This window comes from Microtus ochrogaster, linkage group LG8 (genome assembly GCF_000317375.1).
Source record: "Microtus ochrogaster isolate Prairie Vole_2 linkage group LG8, MicOch1.0, whole genome shotgun sequence".
NCBI lineage: Eukaryota > Metazoa > Chordata > Mammalia > Rodentia > Cricetidae > Microtus > Microtus ochrogaster.
This window is the reverse complement of record NC_022033.1, coordinates 126,909-134,927: the sequence shown is the minus strand read 5'-3', so window position 1 is coordinate 134,927 and position 8,019 is coordinate 126,909. Positions and strand designations below refer to the sequence as shown.

The 8,019-nt window shown below is 43.0% G+C and overlaps 1 protein-coding gene and 1 pseudogene across 3 annotated transcripts in view; one reads left to right on the top strand and one right to left on the bottom strand.

Annotated features, from left to right (window-relative positions):
- Nucleotides 1-219: 219 nt before the first annotated feature.
- Myt1 (myelin transcription factor 1) overlaps nt 220-8,019 on the top strand; it is a 62,624-nt gene continuing 54,824 nt past the window's right edge. For 2 of the 3 annotated variants that reach the window (XM_026787150.1, XM_013352217.2), the window contains exon 1: nt 220-514. The gene's annotated coding sequence lies outside the window, so the exon portion shown is untranslated. Of the gene's footprint in view, nt 515-931; nt 970-8,019 lie in introns of those variants that run through there. The other variant, XM_026787151.1, reaches the window with a different exon arrangement.
- Nucleotides 5,954-6,444, bottom strand: LOC101989504 (annotated as a pseudogene).

Genomic DNA, 8,019 nt, shown 5'->3' with positions numbered 1-8,019 from the left:
TGTTTTACATTTGAGAAAACCCAGTCTTGTTGTATATTGATTATAGATTTATTTAAGCAGATATGGGCACCTTCTATTGGTGAGGCTCAGAACAGTGTAGAGAAAATCTACTGGTGTGGAACACCTCTCACCTTCAATTTGGCAGATCCATCTTTCTGATGTTATACTGTAAATTTATTTCACCTCAGAGAGTAAACAGATATATTGGAGCCCCAAGGGTTCATGGGTAGCGTATTTACAAAGGAGCCTCCTCCGCCAGCCCGTGCCACCGCTGCTAATGAGAGCGGTCATTAAGTAAATGAGACATCGCCTTTAGCTGGCTTAGGAGTTCGCACACTGAGGGGAGAAGATATTTAATTGAAACCCACACACAGGCTTCCCCACACGTGACTGCGGTGAGGGAGGCAGCTGCCTTCCCCTCCCCCGTCCTCCCCCCACACCCCCCCATGTAAATTTCATGATTGCTTTCCGTGATGTCATTTTGAAAGAGGACAGACAATAGCTGTGGGGAAAGGTAAGTCAATGTTATGTTCTTTCGCTGACAAAGGCAGATACTCAGGGTTTAGCTTTTCCCCTTGGACAGAGACGGGGAGGGTTAGAGCAGAGAGGATTTCTAAGAAGGCTCTTTGCAGAAAAAGCAGGTTGGGGGATGTCTTTTTAAACTGTTCTGAAGGACAGGGCTTTCTTCTCCCGGTCTGCCTGAGCTCTGTGTTCCTCCTCTTTCTCTGTCCTTCCTGCATTTCTGAGATTCTCATGGACATGTATATCATACAGAAAAGGCATTAGGGGAGAAGGACGTTGTGGATCAAGACAAGAAACTTTATCTGTATTTCTGGAAAAGGAACACAGATGTGCCTGGGCCATAGGACCCAGAAGCTCTGTGTCCAGGAAAGATGCTGACCCAATAAGCAGATCTATCTGAAGCAGAGACTTGGAGCTCGGCTGTTTCTTGTGGGACACACACCCCAGGTACCCAGCAGAGATGATCCTGGGAGCTCTTACTGTCACATACTTCCAAACTTTAGGAGCAATGCACAGGGTGCATGTGTCTGTGGGATTCATGGGTAGCATTTAGTGTTACTGTTCTTCTCAGTTCTTCCTTATGTGTATTTGTTTGTTTGGGGTGTATGGTTGTTTGTGGTGCCAGTGTAACTGGATTTTCATATGTAAAAACAGGAAGTCAGTTTGAGCTTTGAACACAGTGATGGCATTATACACAAGTGTGCTTTGGAAGTGTGGACTTGATTCTGTTCACGAGATTTATATTCTTTATGAATCAGGGAAATAAACAAGTATAGGGAAGTTTGTATGTGGCTGTTCATTGCCTGCTCCTTTGAGTCACAGAGACTTTTTTGTCTAACATCACCTTTGAACCATTGTCTGGCAAAGTCGGTTGTTTAATTTCTGAAAAAAAGCTTCTGAGAAGGGCTTGAAGATTACATATGTTTGGTGTTTCATCAAATCGTGTAGCTGTAACAACAACAACAACAACAACAACAACAATAATAATAAACAATAATGACTGTAATGATTTTAATTGTCCTTTTGAGGGAGGGAAAGGATGAATTTTATCCCAAATGTTTTTAAAAAAAAGAAATCTTAGTCCTGAGGCTATCTGTGAGGTTAGTGGTCAAGTGAACTAAAACAGGAAGGTGTTGTGGCAAACTTGAGAGGGGAATATTTAATTGACTTCTAAGGAGATGTGCTGGTTCCTGAGGTGCCAATAGTGTGGGAGACTCCCCTCAGCCTCAGGTTCCTTGCCACTAGGACTTCTTCCTATTGGTCTTTGACTGCGACTATCACCTTAGTTCTTATGGCTGTGCGAACTAACAATAAACAAAAGAGTGGAGAGCAAAGATTACAGTGTTTATGCACCCAGTGGGATGCTGCTGTCAGCCAAGGCATGACCCTACCCCTCCTCAAGTTGTGTTCCTTGTGAAGAAAAGGACAGGTTGAGACAGTTTGCCTTAAAAAAGAAAGAAGTAACTTCATGGAATTTTTTGTCAGAAGGAAGGATACCCGATTCCCAGGCACTGTGGTGGTGCTGGACTTCAAGAAATTTGTTGAACCAGAAGGTGGAGCAATAATATCCTTCAAGAGTTGAAGAATATGTAAGCCTAACAGATAATGAATAAATGAAATAGATATCTCCCCTAGATGCCACCAATTATCTATGCTGGTAAATAGCACGTTTTAGTCTTATAATGTTAAAATAACTCTTTACATTAAGCTGGAGAATGAAGATGATCATATGAAGAAATAAAAAGAAAAATTTAATGATTTTACTGAAAAGTAATATCTATGATTTTTCTGCATCATTTGCTGTCTAAATTTCATTTGTTTGACATATGAGATATTTCATCCAGTAATAAAATATATTGCATGAAACAAAAAAAAAGAATATGTAAGCCTTTTCATCCTGGATCAACATACTTTTTATACTCTTAGGAGTATAGAGCCTAAATTTAGTCTTAGGAGTTCCTCCAGGACAGGAAACTGCTTCTATCTGAAGAGCAACTAAGGGTATTGCCTGTAGGCCTTGGGGTAACCCCAGATCTTGTGCTATTGTCTTAAACTCTCAGGGGCTGCATGAAAAGACCTTTCTCATTTTTATAGCTGCAAAGTTTTCCTGCGTTGGTATTGTGGCTTCTTCTGTTTGAACACCTGTAAATGTTCATGGCTGTCAGGAAGGACTGGCAGGGCGTGCTGCATGGAAATGTAGACTTGACTGCTGTGGACCACTGGTTTGCACCATGCTGGTGGCAGGGTTGATCTGGTTAGCAAATGTGCAGATGACAGTAAGGGTGAGATTGTATGTGAGCATGTGGCACGAGGTAGAGGAGGCCAGTGCCAGCCACGCAGAAAGACTGACTCAGAACTCAGCAGGTCACATCTGGCATGGCTGGCCCAGCAGTAGCTGGACTGCTTGAAATGCTGGTTTGTATTTTCCAGCCCTGGGTGAACACAATAGGCAAGGTGCCTACAAATGAACAAAGTGCCAGGAAGCTATTAGGCCTCCAATAGCTGCTCACTGGAAGAGCAGATTGTTAGAGAATGAGCCCTTCCTGGATAAACTCATGTGAAGGGCACCTCTGCTTTAGAAAATAGGTTGTTTATAAGAGAGCAGTCTTACTGCCTGGGCTAGAGGTAGGGGTGGGTTCAAGAGCAGCCGGAAGAACTTGGTCAGCGCTGGCTCCGAGTAGCATGAGGCAGGGAGTTGAGAGTGGCAGAGGAGGCTGTGTCTGTTGGTCCTGACTCACGGGTACTCAGGTATCTTGTGCTCTGTTAGAGAACATTGCGGAGCCTTTGTTTGTTCTCTATGGAGCCCTGAGCAGATCCTCTTTCTTCTCTCTGTTGCTGGAAACCTTCTTGTCTTAGGACTGCTTTTCTGCTTTTCATTGAACTTATTCACAAGCAATCAAAAGTTCATTGGTTACATATATAATTTTAACTGGAATTTTGTGATCTAAGTTTATAGGAGAAACATTTTTTGGGGGGCAACATTTAGAAGGTTTTTGAAGGTAAGATTTAGCTCAGTGGCAGAACACTTGCCTACCAAACACAATGTCCTGGGTTTGGTGCCCAGCTCAGGGGTGAGGGAAGCCAAGAGACTAAAGGGTTAGGAGTGTGGCTCAATTGTCAGAATGCTTGTCCAGTTCATATGAAGTCCTGTGTTTGATCCTCAGTACTGCATAAACTGGGTATGGTGGCATAATCCCCACACTTTGGAACTAGAAACAGCAAAATCAGAAGTTCATGGCCATCCTTGATTTATAGTAAACTTGAGATTTGAGTACAGGCTATATGAGACTGTTTCAAAAAAGGCAAAAAATAAATAAATAAAATAAAATAAAAAAAGAAAAAAGAAAAGAAAAGAAAAAGAAAAATGCTGACTTTCTGAAAGGAAGAGAGTAGCTGCTGTTGCTATGCATCCATACTTTCTGCTTTCTGAAGACTCCACAGAATGTTCACTGCTCAGTGGAGAGCAGGTTCTAGGATTTCAAGTAGAAGGTGCTGTGACAGTCACTTTAGGTTCTTGAATATTTTGTGTTCCCTACAGATGCTAAATTTCCCCAAATACTACTTAGAAACCCAAACAAAACTGTGTGAGAGGCGTTTTCACTTGAATTAAAATGTTTGATTTCAGTCTTCTGCCAAGCTAGTGTTCTTAGAACTCACCCGATGCAGTTTTAACTGTCCTCTCCTCTCAGTTAATGCCTTTAGGAGTGAGTGTGCTTTTCTTTTTCTTCCTTCCTCCCTTCCTTGGACTGTGAAAATCTGATTATTTATTTATTTTTATTTTTAAAACAATCTTATCTTACATACCAATCCCAGTTCCTTCTCCCTCCTGCCTTCCCACTCCTTCCACTTTCTTCCCACCCCATTCCTATCCACTCCTCAGAGAGGGTGAGGCCTCCCATGTGGAGTCAACAAAATCTGTCATATCACTTGAGGCAGGACCAAGGCCCTCCCTCCCTGTATCTAGAGTGTGCGTTTCTTGGAAGGAGACCAACTTCATCTATTGCTTCATCTTTTTTATTTTCATTTAAAAAAAATGCTATTTTAATAAGAAGCAATGAATACAACCCAGAAGACATTTTTATTTTTATTTTATTTATTTTGCTATTATATTTTTAATGTTTTATGTGTATGGATGTTTTGCCTACTACATTTGTGTCTAGTCTGGGAGTCCGGAAGAGTGCATCAGATCCTCTAGTCCTGGAGCTACAAATAGTTGTGAGCTGCCATATGGGTGCAGGGAATTGAATCCCAGTCTTCTAGAGAAGCAACCAGTGCTCTTAACTGCTGAGCCATCTCTCCAGCTCCTTATTTTTGGTTTGGTGAGACATGGTCTCTCTATGTATCCCTAACCTGACCTGGAAATCACTATGTAGACACCTTGAACTCACAGAGATTTGTCTACCTCTGCCTCCTAAGTACTGGGATTAAAGGCATACACCACCATGCCTGGCTCAGAAGACATTTTAATCTTTAGCCAGAACATCTGCTTGGTCTGTATTAGGCTCTCTTTTAGAAAGAGGAGAGTTTGTCAGATATAATGTTGGGGTCTTATGACACCCCTGATTTTCTGAGAGTCTCTGCCCAGTAGCTTGTCTTATCCTCAGGAATATGTTTTTGTGAACAGGCAATGAAAAGCTAGGTTTGGGTTTATATAGATGCATCCAGGGAGAACTGGGTCTAGATGGGACTGTGGCCTGGGAACATTGCCTGGTCCAGGAGAGTACAGGTAGACAGGTTCGTGAAGGGTTGCTATGAATATGCAGAGGCTACCTAGGGTCACACTGAGCAAGATGGTTGGGCAGGTGGGAATGATGTCATATGATCCAGAGGTGAGGAGAAAGAATGTGGGTGCTGTGTAGTTTGAGCTGTTGTCAGGTTGCTTGTGTGCCTGTCCCTACCATGGTGGTATTTAGTACTGTTTAGAATGGATATGAACCCAAACTGGTATTGAACAATGGTTAGAACTCAACTTTCCCTATAGAACCCCTGAAGGTTTTGGGAGTTGTGAGTTAGTGCAGAGGTCTATGATTTGGGGACCTGGTAGACTCATTGTTAACCCCTCATACTGGACATTGTTCTTTTTGCCAGTCAGTTGCTCAAGAGACAAGGCTTATGGAAGGTTTAACACATTGTGTTTTCTCCAAAACTTCCTGTTGGCATCTATATTGAGCACTGTGTATATGGTTTGGAAAATTAGTACTCACTTTTCATAATGCTAAGCCTGAAAATTTGCAGTGGGCTCTTGCTGAGTAGAGATGTCACCTTAGGGCACAATAGTAAGGTTGTGGGCAGGATGTAGCTATCTGGGCTTGTACTTCTTTAGCCAAATTTGAATTTGAGGCGGGGGTCTTAGAATTAAAGGGACTGGGATGGAAGGAAGAAAATGGGGCTATTTTAAAAGCTATCATCTCCCAGTTTTTTTTTTTTTTACTCAAGCAGTCTTTAATGAAAACTGTATGAGACACCCCTACTCCTGCATCTTCTCAATCGTTTCTTCCTTGTATTTGCCCTTCTCCTTTCCTACTTGTCCAGACTTGGCTTTCCTTTCCAGGATCTTCTTTCGGTCTTTGTCCAGCTTTAGCCTGGTGATCACCACCTTGCTGGGGTGGATGCCCACATGGACAGTTGTGCCATTAGCCTTTTCCCGCTGCACCCGTTCAATGTAGATGACGTATTTTTTTCCTGTACACTTGGACCACTTTGCCAATCTGCTGGCCTTTGTAGTGTCCCCGGACAACCTGAACTTCGTCAAACTTTCGAATGGGCATCGAGCAAACATTGTACTTCTGTCTCAGCTCTTTGGAAATGGGGGAATTCTTTGGAATTTGGAAATTTGATCTTCCTCCAAATGTGAGAAGGTGCATTGAAATGCCGTTTGTGGTTCTTGCTCCGGTCAGAAGTCACAAAGGGATTGAACTTCATTTTGGCGGCTGCAATCCCATCTCCCAGGTTTTCTTTCTTTTTTTTTTTTTTTTGGTTTTTCGAGACAGGGTTTAGAGCCTGTCCTGGAACTAGCTCTTGTAGACCAGGCTGGTCTCGAACTCACAGAGATCCGCCTGCCTCTGCCTCCCAAGTGCTGGGATTAAAGGCGTGTGCCACCACCGCCTGGCTCTCCCAGGTTTTCAAGGCAAAGGAGAGAAGAGATAGATTCTGCTCCTTTCTGAGCTAGACTGCTTTATCAGGAGTTTCTGGAATTCATGGGCAACAATACCAGTCTAGATATAGCTACCTATTTGGTCTTAGCACCAGAATATTCTCTGAGATATCACTAGTATGTATAATTCTGAACTCAACCTGCCTTTCTGTCCTGCAAAGAAGAGCAGGGCCTATACTTGGCCTCAGAGTTCACATAGCAAGTCCATTTTTTTGCTCGGTTTGAAAAGGTGTTTCTGGTTACGATTCAGTGAAGGCAGCTATTAGCCTGGCCATCTCCACCTGCTTTCCTAATGTAACCAACTCTTCAGGTATTTCCCCTGGAGTTCACAGATGGGCCTGGCCTGATCAAGGTGTCAATCAGGAATGAGCCCTGAAGAGCCTCTGAACAACTTGGTTGCTTATTTCTCTCTCATAGCATCTTCTTTAGCCCATTTTCTGCTACTTTAATGGCTTTTGGGAACCACTTCTTTCTAGAATCTCTACCTTTACTGTACTGGGTGGGTTTTGCGTGGTGACTGTTGATGCTCCAAGAGCATCTTGAGTTCTCCCCATCCCAGTGCAGGCTAGGACTGAGTGTGGAGTTCCACTTGGGACTAAATGGGTCAGAGTAGTCCTACTGGTGTCTAGACGCTTTGTTGGGGCTGAGACCAGGCCATGTGGCTGTGCTACTATCGCAGCTACTGATGGGTAAAAGCAATGTGATGCTGTCTATTTGGGATACTGCTGCCTGGGTTGGACATCCTTTTTCTCTGCTGGCAGCCTCCAGTGACAGGCCGCCTGAAGAGCCAGTCCTGTGATTTGGTTTGAAAAGTCATTATTACTGCAGAGCAGTTTAGCTGCTGTTTTTGCAGCACTGGTAAGGTTAAAAGAAATAATGATAATAATATAAGAAAGACTCAACCATAGTAACTGCCTGCAACATGCTATTTGCATTTTTAAGGAAACACTTCTTTGAGGCGGCCTGGGTGAAAGGTCACTATTTGCATATAAATGAAAAAGAAAGTGTGTGATGTTGGAAGTTACATCTGTATTATTTTCTCAGCAGTGAGCTGCTGTTGGAAAGATTAGGGGACATGGCTTGCATTTGGCTTTTATTGAAAAGAGAAAGTACCAGAGAGGCTGATTTAGAAGCAAAATAATGAGAGAAATGTGCAAAGCTATAGAATTCCCGACTCCCCTACCCCCACCTCTCCTCTCATTTTCACCTAAACTCAGCAAAAGCAGGTCTGTCTGCTCCACACAGCAAATCTTCACTCTACTCCTCCCATTCTAGCTTTATTTTGAAGAGAGAGAGAGAGAGAGAGAGAGAGAGAGAGAGAGAGAGAGAGAGAGAGAGAGAGA